Here is an 18,604-nt window from a genome sequence, read left to right on the forward strand (position 1 = left end):
TATTTGTTTGTTTCTTATTTTTTAATAATCATTTAAATTCAATTATTATTGACATTTGCGATTTTCTCCATCCTTTTTAAAAGGTTAAGGATTCTGTTTCTGTCCGTTTTCAAAGCATGTGCTATATAGAATTCCGCCTGAATTTCATCCGTTATTCTTAACAAATATTTGTCTGCTTCGATATCCTTCGACTCCCTTAATGTGTTTTCCTTGAAGATTTCAGGAAGGAGTAATACTGAATGAAAAATCAATGATTTCTTCTTTTGTTTTATTGTAAACATATAACAACATAAAATTGATGGTCATACATAATAATGCCTCAACAATGATCATTGCTTCAATCGAATAGTCGCAGAACAATGCTTAAACAAAGATTAAAGCAAATTCTATGCTTTTCCTGCATTCCCCCTTCAAATCTCTTAATCCTAATTTAAACCATAGTGTTGCTGCATAATTCCATACTTTCCTCATAACTGTAAAGAATAAAACATACACACGCACCCACATTTATTTGTTCCAATAACGCGAATCTTAATTTGACTTCCAAAATAAACATACCTAAAAGATCTAACGAATTTATGTGGAACATTAATGCCATACATTCTTCACAACTGCAAAGATCCACTTATGTTCAAACCACCCCTACAATTCCATATTCAAGTCTTTGATGTTTGAAATAAACAAATCGAAAAGAACATGAATTTTACAATATTGTGGAATTCATTAAGCATACATATGTTAAGCCAACTAAAAGTTCTTGTCGATTTCTTATTTGTAAAGATTGATTTTTTCGCTATTCCCCTTTAACTCTCTTAGAATAAATCTATCGTCACTTTCCATACACAGACGTAAGGAAATCAGCGTTATAATCTTAACATATTTCTTTTCAAGGTCAATATGAATTGAATGTATCATTTATACATACATAGAGGGTTCAAAGAACCAGACGTGATGTCGTCTTTAAAAAGTCCAATAACCCAGATTCATAACATTTAATCAAAACAAATCCGATATTGTGTAATACTGAATGAAAGTTCAATGATTCCTCCTTTTGGTTTAATGCAAACATCCACAGCATAAATTTAAAGGAAGCTGGACTGACGTACATACAAACGCTATGCCTCAACAATGGCCATCGATTTCTTATTTGTACACATTGGTTCCCCCATCCCCCTTAACTTCCCTAATCAAATTTGCATGCATATCCAAATCCATTGCAAAGATCAATTTGCAGCAACCAAAAATTCAATCCACCCTTCAATTAAATATTAAGATCAAACAATAATAAACAAATCGAGAAGAGAATCGAATTCATATTCAAACACAGCAGATAGCCGCAGGCACTTGTCGCCTTTTGTTTTCGTTACAGGCGACAATTACGCCTGCTGATTTAAAGGAAAGGAAAAAGAACCAAACGACATAAACACAAACAAACAATAAAGCGATCGTGGCTGCTGATCCAATGCAAAGCAAAGGAAACATACGGCATACACACAAACATATGTACATATAAACTCATTGCCTCAACAATGGTCACTGCTTCAATCGAAGGGCAACATTCATACAAACATTTGGTTAATGCTCTAGCTAATCTTAAAGCCTTCGATGCTTGCTTTCCCCTTATAACCTCTTACTCATAACAAATTTCAAAGAATCAAACATACACACGCACCCACATATGCTTTAATATCCGAAACCATCCCTTTAATCCAATATTCAAGTCTTTGCCAATTCTTTACTTGACTTCTGAAATAAACAAATCGAAAAGATCCAAATGAATTCATTTGGATCGTTTCGATTTCTGCACTCAAAGAAATTCTTGTTGCGTACAGTTTCAATCATAATTATTTAAACCCAACTGATGATGACGTCATTTATTTCATAACATTAGGAAATTAGATCAATGAACTGGCAAACGGACGGAGAGACGGATGGGCAAACAGGACCACCCACGTTGATCATGGACACGATTCATCATGCTTACGGACAGACGGAATTCCAAAAAGTTCCCACGGTCACGCGGACGGGCGGACGGACGGAATTCTAAGGATTGCCCCATGGTCACACGTGTTATTTCTTTACATTATAGACGGACAGACGAAATTCCAAGAATTGGCCCATGGTCACACATACATACATATTTTCTCAGTGTATCCCCTTTCATCCTCTTACTCATAACAAAGTGCTACAACATAATTCCAATACATTATTCATAAGTGCAAAATCAAACATACAAACGCACAGTAGCCATCCAGGCACTTGTCGTCTGCCTTTAGAAAATAATCAAACGACATACACACAAACATTCATATAAACGCAATGCCTCAACAATGGTCAATGCTTCATAATTAGATCAACCAACAAACAGACGGACGGACAAACGAGACCACCCACATTGATCATGAACACGATCCAGCATGCTTACGGACGGACAAACGGGATCACCCATCTCATGGTATGCTGTTTGTTTACTTTATAAATGAGTCTGCGACCCTTTATACCCCATTTGTTTATTTAAGATATGTAATTTGATACTTTTAATTACTATACGATTTTTTTAATATTAGTATTATTTTTTTCAAAGGTATAAAATTTCATATATATATTAATGACCCAGCGCCTCGTGGACATTATTGGGGCAAGACTAAATCTAACATTTTCAAACATATATATATATACATATATACAATAAAATTGAGTAAATGTAAAAAAAAATTGATTCATGAAAATACTTAATCACATTAGAAGCATTTCGATATTATTTAAGAGATATAATTTTATTTGGTTTTTAAAATGTGAAATTCTTGGACTATTTTTAATATTCTGTGGAAGGCGATTATATTCCGAACAACCCATATATTCAATTCGCTGTTTAGTGGTTTCTAATCTGCACCTTTTAAATGAAGATTGTTACTATTTCTAGTGATGATATTTGTTTAGTTTTGATAAAATGGTATTACGTAATAACCAATGTTGTTAACAGCTTTATACATATACATTAGTAGTTGCATTTTGAGAAGTTGTTATGTAACTAGTTTGGAGTGTAAAGGGGAATGAGGCATACCAAGATGTCGCTGGTATACACTTGCCATTGAAGAGATTCGGTCTAGCTCAGTGGCCACTCCTGACTAGCCATAAACAAAATTGATTCATTATCAATCACAAAATCACAAAAAAAGAAATGCTTCTTTAAATTCAAAAGAATTAAAGTTGTTGTTGTTGCTGATGTTGGGTACCCAGGTGTTGTTGGGTTACCTTGCCCACCCAATGGATTTCTGCAAAGAAAATCCCCAATGAGTCTTAATTGACTCCCAAAAAAAACTTCCATTGGCTGAACCTCCCTTCTACATTACCTTATAAAGAAATATTTACCACATATTCAACAAATATGGTTTCATATTATAAAGACAATTCAGGTTTTATTTGGATACCCATATGGTCCAAAAATATTTACATATTCATTAGTGTCCAAGGAAACATTTATAAAGACTCTACAAATTATAATTAAAAAAAAAAAAAATGATCAAAAGCAGATGAATTGGTTGTCAACCACAATGCCAGTGCTAATATGCACTTGTACTATGATATCAAAAGGAATCACTAACCCTATTGAGCTCAATTGGAATGATCCAGAATTATCAAAAAAAAATATGATGCTTAATTTTTATCAAACTTTGATTGGGATCGACATCCTCAAATAAATGACAAGGGTTTAAATCAATGAAAGGATTAATTAAGATTTAAATCAACAATAATAAATTTAAAGTGAGAATTGATTCTAGACTATGCCTTAAAATTCTAAATTATATAAGTATAATTTTTCATGTATAAATTCTAATGGTTATATACATATATACACCATGCACATATATGTATAAGGTGGATAAAAAGATCCAAGGCGGTTTTGTTAAGAATGATTTGTTAGTATCCAAAATTGAATACTAAATAGTTTCAAAGTTACTAAAAGAATAATCGGTTACACCTGTCAGCACAGAATTCACAAATACATTTTCAACGAGTAAAAGTAAAAATACTTAAAGAACGATTAGAGGCCAAAACGCACTTTGAGACCAATGAAAGCTTATGGCGTTAAAAACAAATGCAGTGTAAAAATAAATCTTACACCTTGCTATAGACGATCTTAATTATTTCTCATTTTGCGTTCCTCTTCTGTTTCTCTTTTCTTTTATGTTCTACCCTTCTGTACTCGCGAATACTGCACGTGGTGATGCACCGCTATGTTCAGAAATTTACCGCTATAAAAGTCAATTTACATATGTACATACATGTATATATGTAGTACAGACATGTTCACTTAAACATATGATCAAATTCAGAAAACCTTTTTTTTATAAAAAAAAATTAAGCAAAGTTAATTAATTTCAATTTATGATCGGCTGACCGTCGATCTCAATGTTGAAAGGAAGTACCACATACTTCCCCGCCTGTGGCGGAGAGGTATGGAGTAAAAATTACTTCACGATATATTCGCGACAAAAATACAGATACTATGCGTAACACGATTATAATTCCATTCTTTCTATGGTACTTATCTGTTTCAGCTGGGATAATCAGGATCTTTGTCCAGGGGTTTATAGCCGGGAGCTTCGTTTTACTGGGGGTGAAGAATGATGATGATGATTGGTGGCAGATGATGATGACTGGCAGTGACTGATCAAGGGCTGATTGTGGGAGATGGTGATAAATAATCCGGTGAGCTTATCGATGGAGGACCATACTAGATGCTAGGCGGTTGGAAGCGAAAATGAAAAATATGGAGCCGGGCCGCAGCAATTTTAATTTAGCCTTCTTTTAATTAGAAGCCGCGAATTGTCCTCAATAGGCGTATTAAAGTGGATTTTGTTTTGCCTCTTCTGCCGCATAAAGTTGTTCTTATTGGCAAACTCCAACCAAACAAGATGGCGACCATTTACACAACCAACAAGTGGGTGCTATGGGTTGCAGCATAACCAATTGTATGCCAAAATGAACAGGCCGCATGGACGACCATGCTTTTCTTCTAATAAATAATTCGGCCAAATTATTACTGCCCTTGTTTGCTGAGACGCCTTACAAGGAGTTGGTGTCTTTTTGGCGCCACCAGGTTATGTGCCCGCAACTGCGTTTTACTTCTGTAAATGGTCAAATCACAACAATCACGAGTTTTAACTAACTGCCAATATTGCCTTTACAATTAATCGCAAACTCACCGTATCGTCCGTTATACACAATATTTTGTGTACCGCTTTATATTTATCTTGCTCCCCGAAGCAAGTTTACATTCAACAAAATGGCGTTGTTAAAAAGTTTGCTTCTTGCAAAAACTTCTGTTGAACTTTTGTGCAATTACCTCTTCCACTTTTCTTTTCTAAAATGGTGAGCAAAGTTGGTTGCAGTTCTCATGCTATCCCCTTTTGTAACAATGTTGCCACCTGCCAAAAAAATGTCAAATTTGGTTGACCCAATTTATTTAGCGGCGTTCCTTACGCCGTCGCCTAGAGTACGTTTACATTCTCTTGGTTTAACCATCAATGTAAACGGTTAACATAACAAACCCGAACACGTTGGCAAAGGCCTGCCGGAGCTAACTGATTCGGGAAGTTAACCGATGTATTGAGGAGGTGGGGAAGAACCGCGACCCTGATAAAATCAGCAAAAATATTAAAAGAAATGAAAGCCGGGCAATTACTTTGTTGGCACCATGTGTTGTAGGTCCTTGGAATGGTAGATCCCTATCTTCCTACCTTGTAAGTCTTCTATCTCATATAATGAATTTCCAACCTGTCTGGCAACTCTGCACTTGACAAACTTATGACAGAGCTTTGAATTAAGATGGCGCGATGCGTCACTCAAAATGAAGTTCCGCCTAAGTATTTCCTGTCCTGGCTGAAAGTTAACCTCGCGTGTCCGTGTATTATAACGAGCCGCTGACTTCTCGTACGAATCGTGAAGTTTTTCCTTAATCGAAGTTTTAATTAAATCGTGAACGTTGTGTTTCGGTAGAATTTCGACCGATCCGTCTTCCAAAGTGCCTAGTTTTTTTGCTAAAGCATACGCGCTACCGTGTGTGACCATGTGTGTTCCGAAAAGTGAAAAATATGGAGAACATCCTATGGATGTATGGATTGTGGACCGAAGTGAACATTCAATAGCTGATAAATATCGGTCCCAATCTTTCTGATCTTCGGACACATACGTTCTAATCGCCGCGATAATTGTTCGGTTGACTCTCTCCGATGCATTCGCCTGTGGAGAATATACCGCGTTTCGGATTTGAGTGCAACCATAACGATCTAGAAAGGAAGTGAATTCGGACGAAATAAACTGTTTCCCGTTGTCCGAGTGAACGGTTTGCGGAACACCAAATTTGTGAAACACTTCACTTTCTAAAAATCGGATAACATTTCGCGAGTTGGCCTTCGCTAAAGGCTTCAAAAGAACAAATTTGGTCATGTGATCTAACACAATGAAAACATACGCGTTGCCTAACTTAGAGCGTGGAAAAGGTCCTATAAAATCGATAAAAATTTTCTGCCATGGCCTATCAGTGACGGTTTCGTTTCCCATTTTCGGTCGTAACACCTTGTTTGGAGCTTTAGTCTCCTTACACAAAACACAACAGTTAATATAATCGCGGACTTGCTTTGCCATCTTCGGCCAGTAAAAATATTGTCGAAGAGCAGCTATTGTCCTACCTATACCACAGTGACTCTTTAAAACAGACTTGTGAGCGTTTTCAACAAGTGATTCGGTTAATCCGGAGGGAACCCAGAGTTTCCAAAGGAAATTTTCATGGACCGGTGTGCCATCAGACGGAATCGTCCTTTTATAAACAAAAGAATCGGCAATTTTTAAGTCGGGAAGACTGTCTTCGTTCTCACGAACTAATTCAATCAGCTGAGTGTATTCATCATTTTTAAAATCGGGCGAATTTAAGTCGATCAATGGCTTTTCATCGGAGAACATGTTGATTTCATCCATGTGCAAACGGGATAATGTGTCCGCAACAACGTTTTGCGATCCCTTACGGTGCTGAATGTCGAAGTTGAAAGCCTGAAGCTTCAGACTCCACCTCGCCAACCGACCACTGAGATCTTTCTGTCCCATCAGCCATTTCAAAGCGCTGTGATCAGTGATAACCGTGAAAGGCATCATTTCAATAAAGGGACGGAATTTCTTTATTGCACTGATCACAGCTAAGCACTCTCGCTCAGTGACACTATAATTCCGTTCAGCATTCGTCAGCTGAGCGGAATGAAAGGCGATGGGACGTTCCAGACCTTCAGCGTCTAGCTGGAACAGCACCGCACCTAAGCCTAAATTGGATGCGTCACACTGGACATAAAATCTCTTGTCGAAAACGGGATGATTTAAAATCGGACTTGTAGTCAAAGCGACTTTTAATTTGTTAAAAGCCTCGATCGCATTATCATCGAATGAAAAAGTTCTGCCCTTCTTCAAAGTGCTAGTCATGGGAGCGGTTATTTCGGCATAATCTTTGATGAAGCGCCTAAACCAAGAAGCCATCCCTAGGAACCTACGAACATCTCTAGCGGACTTTGGAATTGGAATATCAGTGATTGAGTTAATCTTTGATGGATCAGGCTTTAATTTTCCTGCCCCGACAATATACCCGAGGTATCTAAGCTCTCGACGACAAAATTTGGATTTCTTGAGATTGATTGTCAAGTTTGCCCTGGTCAACATTTCACCTACCTGACGAAGTAGTTCGACATGTGAGTCAAAATCCGGAGAAACTACTAACAAATCGTCGAGTTATACGAAAACCTTGTTTTTCAGTTCCGGTGAGATCACTCTATCCATTAACCGACATAACCGTTGGGCTGCATTGCACAACCCAAACGGCATGACGGTAAATTGATAGTGTGGTCTCCCCGGAACTGTAAACGCAGTCTTCGGACGGCTTTCTGTTGCCAGAGGCACTTGCCAAAATGCATCCTTCAAGTCGATGCTTGATATAAAATAAGTGTCTTGAAGCCTGCCTAAAAGTGCGTCTATAAATGGTAGCGGATAAGCATCTTTTACGGTAACTTCGTTTAGCTTGCGTGCATCCAAGCAAAGCCTGTTCTTTTCGCCTCTACGTACGAGTGTGACTGGCGAATTCCACGGACTTGTACTCGGTTCTATAACCCCTAGACTCAACATACGATCCAATTCCTGATATATAAGAGACTCGACAGCTGGCGATACTGGATAATGTCGCTGTTTTATTGGGACAGCATCCCCCGTGTCAATGACATGTTCCTCCAGATCTGTCTTGCCGAGACCATGCTTCTCAAAATCTCTAAAACTTTCCTTAGCTTTCTCAAGCATGGCTAATTGGTCATCGGACAAGATATGCATATCGGAATCTACTTTATCGGAATGGATCTCTAAGCTGCTGATAAGTTTTGGTGCTACACTGAACTCTTTCCAAAAGTCTACCCCGCAGTACATGGAATTCTCGAGACCAGGAATAAGATAAACATCCATGGTCTTCGTCTTACCGTCGTACGAGAGCTCAACACTAACTTTACCAGAACAAGAAACTCGCTGGCCACTAGCTGTACCGACGCTACATTTATATACAGGATTAACCTTCAGATTTAATTTATCAACCAAAGAAAAACAATTTTTACCTAAGCAGGTGACACTGGCTCCACTATCAAAAAGAGCTAAAACTGATACTCCATTAACAAGAACTTCTTTAAATGGTCGAGGATCATTGGGTCTAAAATCAGAAAATTGAGCAGACGATATTGATAACCTCTTAAGTCGCCTACGTTTATATCGCTCACGAGTCTTCATAATACGTTTGGAAACAGAAACAGTGGTATCGGCCGTTATTTCGGAATTGAAAATTCTATCACGAGTCTTCATATAATTGGCCATGCGGACGTGAAAAGGTAATGTCAAATCAGGTTTGGTTTTGGCTAAGTTATTGGAAAGTCTGGGTAATACTCTACATGGATCAGAAAGAATTGGATCTGTAGACATGGAAACATCAGTAGAGGCTAGTCAATCCACTGTCTGAGTAGCTATGGATTCGGATTTAGAAACATTAGAAGGACGACTAATTTGTTTGCATTGATTGCATTGTGGAGTGGTAACCCCTGGTGATCCACAGCGGAAACAAAATATTGAACGATGTGAACTAGAGCAGTTCTTAAAAATGTGGCCATTGCTGCCGCAATTCCAACATCGTGAAGGCTCACTCTTGGAAACACCAGTTGGCTTCTGCCGTAAACGCAACTCCTCAACATCATGGACTAAATCATCAAAATCAGAATCGTTAATTTCATTTATCATTCGAGGGGGTTGGTTGGTCCTAAATCTCAGTGATGATTCCCTTTCCAGAAATTCCTCAGCTTTCCTAACTTCATTTCGGAATTGTTCCACCGAATAAAAAGTGCCACTAAATGTTAAATGGGCAAGTTTGGGTTTCAATCCAGCTTTGAGGATGTCTATAACTTCAAAATCTTTCAAAGGTTCCCTTAATTGAGTACGCAAATTATTTATAGCGTCTATATATTGTGTAGCAGACTCATCTCTCCCCTGCTTCCTGTCCATAATCTGCCTCATTACATCAAGATTTGATTGAAAACGCTGGAATTCCCTAACTATACACAACTTTAACATCTCCCAGTTCAAATTTGGATATTGACGGATCAGACCCCAGTACCACTGACAAGGACGGCCTTCCAGTAAATGATGAAATTCACCAACTAATTCTTGTTCCGGGCAGCCATAACTATTCCGAAGTCTTTCTACTCGAAAGATAAAATCTTCGACATTTGGTGTCTTTGGGGTGGCATCAAACTTAATGCCCCACTTACTGAGATATGGATACCTGGGCCTACTAAAATCTTCCCTATTTCGATTTGGAACTTCCTGGTTTCTACTACCCGAACCTGCATGTCTGGTATCGGTTTGTAGTGGTGGCAAATCATGAGGCCAATCAATGCTTTGAGAATGTGGTTCTTGTCTGTTAATCGGATTAGCTGGAGGAACGGAAGATTGAGAAAAAGCAGCTTGAACTGCAGCAGCAACCGCTTTCTGCATTTCCTTTTTCATGGTTTCAACCATTGATGCTTGGGTGGCCTCTAAGGCGGACTGAACTACCTCAAGAACTCCTGTGCTACTAAGCCTATCAACCTGATCTTCATCATTGCCACGAATAGTCAAAGGGCTAAAAGAAGGTCTAGGAATTGTGCTTGGTTGCTCATTTACTTGCGAAAGAGTAGGTGGACTTGCAAATTCGTTTGGTGTAGGCGGATCATTGCCATCAGCGCTAGCTGGGATACCTGATCCGGTACCTGGTTCTGTTCCAGCAGCTTCTCCTACTGCTTGACTTGTCGACCTAGTCATAATGCCGTAAGTTTTTGGCTTAGCACCCGTAGCAGGCTGCATGATGTCCAAATCAAAACCAAATCTCAACAAAAAAAAATTGAAGAACTTTCCAAAAATGTACTTTTATTACTCAGTACAACAATAAATTTCAATAAAAAGCTCAAAATCCAAAAATGTCTTCTCTAATGACCGACAGGTTTCCAAAAAGGTAGGTATGATACCATAAATTCAACAAAAATACCAAAGATATATAGATGAAACAGTCAATCACTGTTACTGCCTTAAGGTTCCGAAAAGTCCAATATAGAAAATCTCATACGCAACAAAACTCAATATGAAAATTTAAATGGTTCCAACAGGTCAGGTATTTCAAAAAAGGATCGAACCAAAAAAACAATAAATCTTGCAAAGTTTCTCATAAGCAGAAAAAAAAAACTCAAAAATCCTGAAAAACAGAATAAATTGAGACAGTGGATAATCTAGGCTGTGGTAGATCAGGGTAAAAGTTTGTAAGTCCGGGTAAAATTAATTCGAATAATATTCGAATCAGAAAAATGAAAGGTCTTAGCTGGTGAAGGAAAAAAAATATATAGGACTTCGATAGGCTCTTCAGTCCTCTTCGCCTACCCCTATTGTTCTATGAGGTAAACTGTTCAAAACGTAGGAGTGATTGTTGCCGGTTAGAATTTCCTCAAAGAGTTTCTCGAGGTCTCTTCAGTGTATCTTTAGTTAAGCATAGAACGGCTTTCTAAAGATACACTGGGAAATCGACAACCAGACAACAACCAGTCCTACGGAAAATGCTCCAACTCAAGGTTGAGCGCTGCCGTCCGAAGGCTCTCCGGACTAACCACCCCTACAACCTTAAGGTACTTCAGCTGACCTCGAGTCGAACTGAAGACCAGTCTTCGGAAACAGTTAGTCCAGTTCTGTGTACACCCTGTGTGTACGTGAAAACAAACAGAAATATATTGCTACTTAAAGCTTATATATTTTAAAAGTAAGAACTAGCAATCAGTAGTTTGAGCCTATCAAACCCCTCCTGCAGTCTTTTAATCAAAAGGAGAAAAACAAATGTCTTGAGGGCGACGACCCTATGCCTCCCGCAATCGGAAATAGTTTGGTAACTACCACGGTAGAAAATTCCAGCAAAGTTAATAGTAAATTACTACCACCTCTGAAAAATCTGACAAAAACTAATGCACCACAGATCCCAATTGAAATCTCGAAAGGTTTCACCAGGTTCCACGACGATGCTTCACATTCAATTCTCAAACCAGAAACAGGAAAAAAACAAGTTTGCCAAAAGATCTTATCAGTGCAGGTGCCAGAAAAAAAAAATGAAAACTAGTATGTCTTAAAGGTGCCAACAATTAATTAAATGTCAATAATTTTATTCCCAATAATTTTCAGAAGTATTTCAAATAATTGATGATCAGAATTTCCATAAAATTAAAGGTAATTAGTAGAAGGTTAAGGTATCAGCCAAGATAAATAAAAAAAATCAACAACAACAAACAATACTCATCATCTTCCAAAAGCGTGGTCAAAATTTTCCCCAAAAAAATTTCAATTCTAATAAATCAATATATGAAAGCATCTATAATATCGCAAATCATGCAAATGATCATAAATAATCAACTGCAGATGGCAATATATTATAAAGCTTTAAAGAAAGTCGAAGTATGAATTCAATAACGCAGAAGTTTTGTCACAAAATTGCAGCTTGACATAAACTCAGGCTTGCAAGACGACTAAAACTCTTTTCTTTAAGATGAAATTCAAGAAATGATGTTAAAATTTAATTGACCTTAAGTCGCAATTGGTATGTTGTAATATAACAACAACTCAAGACATACTGAAAACCAATCAAACAAAAATTCATACACCTAATGTACAGGAACAATTCCCATTGATGGGAGTTGAACCTGAGACATTGGCTTGTACGTTGGGCGCCATTGTTATGTAACTAGTTTGGAGTGTAAAGGGGAATGAGGCATACCAAGATGTCGCTGGTATACACTTGCCATTGAAGAGATTCGGTCTAGCTCAGTGGCCACTCCTGACTAGCCATAAACAAAATTGATTCATTATCAATCACAAAATCACAAAAAAAAGAAATGCTTCTTTAAATTCAAAAGAATTAAAGTTGTTGTTGTTGCTGATGTTGGGTACCCAGGTGTTGTTGGGTTACCTTGCCCACCCAATGGATTTCTGCAAAGAAAATCCCCAATGAGTCTTAATTGACTCCCAAAAAAAACTTCCATTGGCTGAACCTCCCTTCTACATTACCTTATAAAGAAATATTTACCACATATTCAACAAATATGGTTTCATATTATAAAGACAATTCAGGTTTTATTTGGATACCCATATGGTCCAAAAATATTTACATATTCATTAGTGTCCAAGGAAACATTTATAAAGACTCTACAAATTATAATTAAAAAAAAAAAATGATCAAAAGCAGATGAATTGGTTGTCAACCACAATGCCAGTGCTAATATGCACTTGTACTATGATATCAAAAGGAATCACTAACCCTATTGAGCTCAATTGGAATGATCCAGAATTATCAAAAAAAAATATGATGCTTAATTTTTATCAAACTTTGATTGGGATCGACATCCTCAAATAAATGACAAGGGTTTAAATCAATGAAAGGATTAATTAAGATTTAAATCAACAATAATAAATTTAAAGTGAGAATTGATTCTAGACTATGCCTTAAAATTCTAAATTATATAAGTATAATTTTTCATGTATAAATTCTAATGGTTATATACATATATACACCATGCACATATATGTATAAGGTGGATAAAAAGATCCAAGGCGGTTTTGTTAAGAATGATTTGTTAGTATCCAAAATTGAATACTAAATAGTTTCAAAGTTACTAAAAGAATAATCGGTTACACCTGTCAGCACAGAATTCACAAATACATTTTCAACGAGTAAAAGTAAAAATACTTAAAGAACGATTAGAGGCCAAAACGCACTTTGAGACCAATGAAAGCTTATGGCGTTAAAAACAAATGCAGTGTAAAAATAAATCTTACACCTTGCTATAGACGATCTTAATTATTTCTCATTTTGCGTTCCTCTTCTGTTTCTCTTTTCTTTTATGTTCTACCCTTCTGTACTCGCGAATACTGCACGTGGTGATGCACCGCTATGTTCAGAAATTTACCGCTATAAAAGTCAATTTACATATGTACATACATGTATATATGTAGTACAGACATGTTCACTTAAACATATGATCAAATTCAGAAAACCTTTTTTTTATAAAAAAAAATTAAGCAAAGTTAATTAATTTCAATTTATGATCGGCTGACCGTCGATCTCAATGTTGAAAGGAAGTACCACATACTTCCCCGCCTGTGGCGGAGAGGTATGGAGTAAAAATTACTTCACGATATATTCGCGACAAAAATACAGATACTATGCGTAACACGATTATAATTCCATTCTTTCTATGGTACTTATCTGTTTCAGCTGGGATAATCAGGATCTTTGTCCAGGGGTTTATAGCCGGGAGCTTCGTTTTACTGGGGGTGAAGAATGATGATGATGATTGGTGGCAGATGATGATGACTGGCAGTGACTGATCAAGGGCTGATTGTGGGAGATGGTGATAAATAATCCGGTGAGCTTATCGATGGAGGACCATACTAGATGCTAGGCGGTTGGAAGCGAAAATGAAAAATATGGAGCCGGGCCGCAGCAATTTTAATTTAGCCTTCTTTTAATTAGAAGCCGCGAATTGTCCTCAATAGGCGTATTAAAGTGGATTTTGTTTTGCCTCTTCTGCCGCATAAAGTTGTTCTTATTGGCAAACTCCAACCAAACAAGATGGCGACCATTTACACAACCAACAAGTGGGTGCTATGGGTTGCAGCATAACCAATTGTATGCCAAAATGAACAGGCCGCATGGACGACCATGCTTTTCTTCTAATAAATAATTCGGCCAAATTATTACTGCCCTTGTTTGCTGAGACGCCTTACAAGGAGTTGGTGTCTTTTTGGCGCCACCAGGTTATGTGCCCGCAACTGCGTTTTACTTCTGTAAATGGTCAAATCACAACAATCACGAGTTTTAACTAACTGCCAATATTGCCTTTACAATTAATCGCAAACTCACCGTATCGTCCGTTATACACAATATTTTGTGTACCGCTTTATATTTATCTTGCTCCCCGAAGCAAGTTTACATTCAACAAAATGGCGTTGTTAAAAAGTTTGCTTCTTGCAAAAACTTCTGTTGAACTTTTGTGCAATTACCTCTTCCACTTTTCTTTTCTAAAATGGTGAGCAAAGTTGGTTGCAGTTCTCATGCTATCCCCTTTTGTAACAATGTTGCCACCTGCCAAAAAAATGTCAAATTTGGTTGACCCAATTTATTTAGCGGCGTTCCTTACGCCGTCGCCTAGAGTACGTTTACATTCTCTTAGTTTAACCATCAATGTAAACGGTTAACATAACAAAGTCCGTGTATTGGTAAAATAGTTTTAGATACGTTTTTGAATAGCAATTATCTGCACCTTTTAAATGAAGATTGTTACTATTTCTAGTGATGATATTTGTTTGGTTTTGAGAAAATGGTATTACGTGATAACCAATGTTGTTAACAGCTTTATACATATACATTAGTAGTTGCATTTTGTGAAGTCCGTGTATTTGTAACATAGTTTTAGATACGTTTTTGAATAGCAATGATGTGGAAAATCTTTGTGGAAGATTGTAAACTAGTCTAAGAGCCCTGTTTTGCGATCTTTGCAATGACTTGAAATCTGTATTCTTTTTGTAACAATAAATAACTGTATTATATAATAATAACTTAGTTTTTTCATCGAACTTGTTTTTTAATTTATAAAGTAAACCTATTGACGGGGCTACGTTTGCTTTAACATATTGCAAATGATTATTCCATGCCAAGTTACTCTGAAAATTTAAACCTAAATATTTCAAACAATTGCTCTCTGTTATAACCTTTCTACAGATAGTAGCATTAAAAACATCGCCACCATTACAATGAGGGCGAAATCGAATGATTTTAGTTTTTTCCGAGTTTAAACACAATCCATTTATTCTTGCATACTCATAAATTGCCAATGCGTCATGCTCAATCTGGGCTTTCAAGATAACTGCATGCGAATATGGATAAAACAGACTCATGTCATCAGCATACATAATAAGCTTCCCATATAATTTCAAATTTGCTATATCATTTAAATATATTGAAAAAAGGAAAGGCTCTAAAACACTTCCCTGTGGGACGCCATATTTGGTATCTTCTGTTTTACTGCAACATGTACTTATCTGCACAAACTGTTTCCTGTTTCGAAGGTAACTTTCTATAATTTTATATGAATTGCCAACAACTCCATAGAATAAAAGCTTGTGTAGTAAAATGTCATGGTCTACTAAGTCAAATGATTTTGACAAATCATAGAACACACCTGCTACTCCACCGTGACCATTATCTAATCCATCGCAAATTGTGTTAACTACATTGACTACTGCTTCTAGCGTCCCACTACCGTTTTTGAAATCAATTGTGTTCTTCAATTGTTTTTGAAAATTTTTTTCCAAAATTTTATCAAATGTAGATAACAGCGCAATCGGTCTAAACTCTTCGATATTATACGTATTTTTGCACTTCGGTATAGGAATGACTTTGGAAATGTTTAGTACATCTGGATAAACCAATGTATCAATAATTGTGTTAAATACATTTACTAACTATGGTACAATGATATTCGCACATAATTTCAACATCTTCGTGTTGACACCATCATGACCTGGACTTTTGCTTATTTGAAGTTTATTAATAATGTCTAAGACCTCCTCATCAGTGTTTCCACAAGAATTAAATGAGTGTTGTACAGTTGTAAGCATGTTGAACATGTTAAAACAGTCAGTAGGAAAATGCTCAATCTGTTCTTTCAACTGACAAGGAATATCTGCAAAAAACCTGTTGAATATTTCACACATCTCGTTATTATCTATACAGTCGCCATTCTCATCCTTCAATTTTATTTCTGAATGTAAAGCCCTACCTAAATGTTCATTCAAAAATCTCCAACATTTCTTCGAAATGTTTTGAAGGTCTTTAAGATTAGATTGATAGAAGCAATTCATACATATCCTAGTAGCCTTTTTAATGATTTTACTTATGCGTTTAAGCCTGCTCTCTATACTTACACTTGCGCCTTTTCTTTCTTCTTTTGGATAACAAGTTTTTCCTTAAATTTATAAGTGCTAAAATATTGTCATTGATCCACGGTGCTATCAAATCCCTTGAGAATACCACTTCTGTACTTTTCATTGTTGATCTCTTAATGGAATCAGAAAAAATGCCCAACATGTGTGCCATATCAGCATTTGCGTCACCACACATTTGCATGTTTCGAAATTTTTCTCGAATTCTCTCTTTCAACAAGTTATAATCACAATGGATATGTATTCTCTTATCGTTTCCAATTTGTTCCATTATTTTGCAAAATATTACATTGTGATCTGTAAGCTTACATTCTACAGAATCTACTAGTATTGTATTTGCAAAATTGCTGAATACATTATCTATTGACTTCCCACTCGATGGACGGGTAATAAGATCGTGGCAAGTTTCATAGTTAAATTGAAGTAAAATATTTGAAAATTCAGATGATTCAGAGGCATTTAAAAAATCTATATTTGAATCTCCTACAATAACACTTGGTGAATAACCAATGCTCAGTAACCTGTTCTCAATAAAATCATAAAAAGAAATCAGATTGCATTTTTGCGAGCGATAGAAACTCGTGAATTTCAAAGGTTTTCCATTTATTTTAAAATTGTTTATTGAAACAGTAATTGAATCAATAAAATGTTTGTTTTCACAGATATCAACATTGTATTCAAAATCGTTCTTAATAAAGACAGAAGTTCCACCGTATGCATCATTCCTGCAACAATGGATGGCTTTGTAGCCAGGAATATTATAGATCTGTATGTACTACGATAACATTTGGCAGTATCTCAAGATGTAAGAATTGTAAGATTCTTAAATTCTTTAAATTTATTAATTGACGAAATGCTACGCATGTTTACAGATATTATACTAAAAATGTTACTTGCGAATTTTTCTAAATAATTATTAAAATCATTTAAATTTGAAAAATATTTATTATTGGAATTCATGTTTAAAGTAATTAAATATTATATAAAGAAAAAAACAATACAATGATTATTAAATGTTTAGTTACTGGGGACATAAGCTGATTATCATCTTGATCTCCATCATCGGATACATCTGAAATATCTGATACAGATACAAGTTTTTTGGATTGTCTTCTCGAATGATGTTTATTCGTAGTTGCATCCAATAATAGTGCGTCGACATCTTGTACCGAGTGTGTTAGTCTAGGCTTGGTTATGTCACTCTTCTTCATGAAAATTTTTCCAGAGTGTGAATAAACTCTGCTATAACCGGCGGACTTTAGTGATTTTGCATATTTCAATAGTTCCATGGTCTCTCTACCCAAGAAATCATTTACGTAAATCGATTTAGTTTCTTCTTTGCAATTCAATTGTGGTTTTAAAGACATAAGTTTGTTTTTCGGTGTTTTTGATGCAAATTTCACAATTAATCTTGCCTTTGTGTTGGCTTGGCTACTTCTTTTTATAAAATAAGCATCATCAATTGATTCTTTTTGTATTTCGAAACCAACTGACTTAGATAAATCGATTACAGTTTGCGCGGCATCGATTTCGACCATTTTTAACGCGCTGATCGTTCAAAAATTTTACTGTTTCTTTTAGACTTTTTACTTCAAGCTTTAAGTTTTTATTTTCTTTTTCAATATATTCAATTTTCTTTCTATTTTCATTTACTCCTCTTAGCGCTTTATCGAATTTTGTTGACATGAAACACATCGATTCATGTAGTTCATCAAGTTTGTTTAGTTTATTTTTAATATGTCGCAGTTCTTCTTTTAATGTTCCACCTGATTCAGTGTCATTCTCGATACTGTCACTCGATACTGTCTTCCTTGTTTTCTATCACCTCCTTTTTGCACTGGCCACATAAAACTCTTTTACTTCTCATACTTCGACGAGTTGTAGCTGGTATTTTTAATTTTTACTCCAAACGATTTGAAATAACGTTTATGTTAATTATTTATCCAATCTTCAAACCGGAAATTTAAGCGAAGTTCAGTTTTTTTTTCTTAAAAAATGTTCTATACTTTTAGGCGCACTATGTTTA

At 36.2% G+C, this 18,604-nt stretch overlaps 2 long non-coding RNA genes across 2 annotated transcripts; both read right to left on the minus strand.

Annotated features, from left to right (window-relative positions):
- Nucleotides 1-3,635: 3,635 nt before the first annotated feature.
- On the minus strand, nt 3,636-5,378 carry LOC141388114 (uncharacterized). Its single transcript, XR_012408726.1, has 2 exons — nt 5,211-5,378; nt 3,636-5,132 (listed from the first exon to the last, which is right to left on the minus strand). It is a non-coding gene; the product is annotated as an uncharacterized lncRNA (long non-coding RNA).
- Nucleotides 5,379-12,681: 7,303 nt separating this feature from the next.
- On the minus strand, nt 12,682-14,698 carry LOC141388108 (uncharacterized). Its single transcript, XR_012408716.1, has 2 exons — nt 14,498-14,698; nt 12,682-14,419 (listed from the first exon to the last, which is right to left on the minus strand). It is a non-coding gene; the product is annotated as an uncharacterized lncRNA (long non-coding RNA).
- Between the last annotated feature and the right edge of the window lie 3,906 nt (nt 14,699-18,604).

Source organism: Musca autumnalis, unplaced genomic scaffold (genome assembly GCF_047663935.1).
Source record: "Musca autumnalis isolate F117 unplaced genomic scaffold, ASM4766393v1 scaffold_6, whole genome shotgun sequence".
NCBI classification, from domain to species: domain Eukaryota; kingdom Metazoa; phylum Arthropoda; class Insecta; order Diptera; family Muscidae; genus Musca; species Musca autumnalis.